The sequence below is a fragment of the Trachymyrmex septentrionalis genome, unplaced genomic scaffold, assembly GCF_001594115.1.
Source record: "Trachymyrmex septentrionalis isolate Tsep2-gDNA-1 unplaced genomic scaffold, Tsep1.0 scaffold1190, whole genome shotgun sequence".
NCBI classification, from domain to species: Eukaryota; Metazoa; Arthropoda; class Insecta; order Hymenoptera; family Formicidae; genus Trachymyrmex; species Trachymyrmex septentrionalis.
The window spans coordinates 1-1365 of record NW_017304321.1 but is presented as its reverse complement, the minus strand read 5'-3'; the positions used below and the strand labels follow the sequence as shown (position 1 = coordinate 1365).

General features: G+C 35.6%; 1 pseudogene; it reads right to left on the bottom strand.

Moving 5' to 3' along the window:
* Positions 1–8: 8 nt before the first annotated feature.
* Positions 9–1225, bottom strand: LOC108754757 (annotated as a pseudogene).
* Positions 1226–1365: the final 140 nt, after the last annotated feature.

Genomic DNA, 1365 nt, shown 5'->3' with positions numbered 1-1365 from the left:
CCTTCATTGAACAAGCGAAAGAGCGCTGAGATCAAGGAGGACTTGCCAGCGCCAGTTCGTCCAACTTTCCAGCCAGGCTCGATGAATACGTTCAGATTCTGTAAAGCCCGATTACGTGTTAAAACACAAATAATATTTGTAAGAATGAACAGATGGTTTATTTTATACCTTCAAAACTGGTGGATCATCCATATGATATTTCATGTTGACATCCTTCAAGATCAATTGTCCTTGGGATGGCCATGTAGGTGGCGGTGGATTGTCCGAAGTAATAGGTTCCTCCTTAGGAAGGTTCGTGTACTGAAGAATCCTTTCTACGGAGGTCATCAGTGACACCGACTCGCTAAACTGTTTTATGGTGTATTGTAGACAAACGATTAGAATCAAGGACTGCGATATTTCTAGACCTGCTTTGCTGCCGGTTACATTGCCTGTAGTATAAAGAACAAACAGAACTTACAATTGTTTGAAGAATGAGAAAAAGAATCACACGCAGAAATATATATAAGGATTGAAACTAAAAGTTTATTTAATTCTACTAATTAATTCTCCTAAATTGTAGCTTTTTACATCTTTGTGAAATCCTTAGAAAAAAATTTAACTCTTATTATAATAACCTATTATAGTAATATAATTCTAATAACCTATTAATTAATTAGATCAAATTTACCAGTCTCATTCATTGGTATTAGAGAAAAGCAAATGCAGGCCAGGAACAGGCACATTATTAAATCCGCAACGACAGCAAAGGCTGTCACGCATGTTAAAAAGAAATACCATGTGCCGCTGTGACGATCTTGCAACTCATCAAATCGTTTTCGCATTAATTTTTCGATTTCAATGCCGCTGCTTCTGATTGTCGGCAAACCATTCAGAGTAGCATTTACGTACGAGAATATGGGACTCTTCACTAAAAACGCGAAAACATATTAAAAAAAAAACTTTTTAAAAATTTGTTAATGTAATGGGTAATGTAAAAATGTGAATAACTTAAAAATATGAATTCTTTGGCAGGAGTCCACGAATTTAGATATCAAAATGTAATATACGCCGCATTCTTATCTAATAACGTGTTTCTTGCTCTAATATACTTACTTACGCCTTTGAGACGTTTGAGGTCTTGACTAATTTTATATAAGATTTCGTAGCGAAGAAAAACAAGATGACTAGTATGGCTATCAGCATCCACTGATTAATTATTGCCTCCATGATCATTATACCACATACTACGCAAAACCCCTGGATCGCCTCCAATATCAATTTGGGCAGCCATTCTATGATGCCCATATCCTTCGAAAATCTGTTTAAAATTCTTCCAGGAATACAAAAATCGTTAACTCTTTGCAAGAACCGAGAAAAGAAATT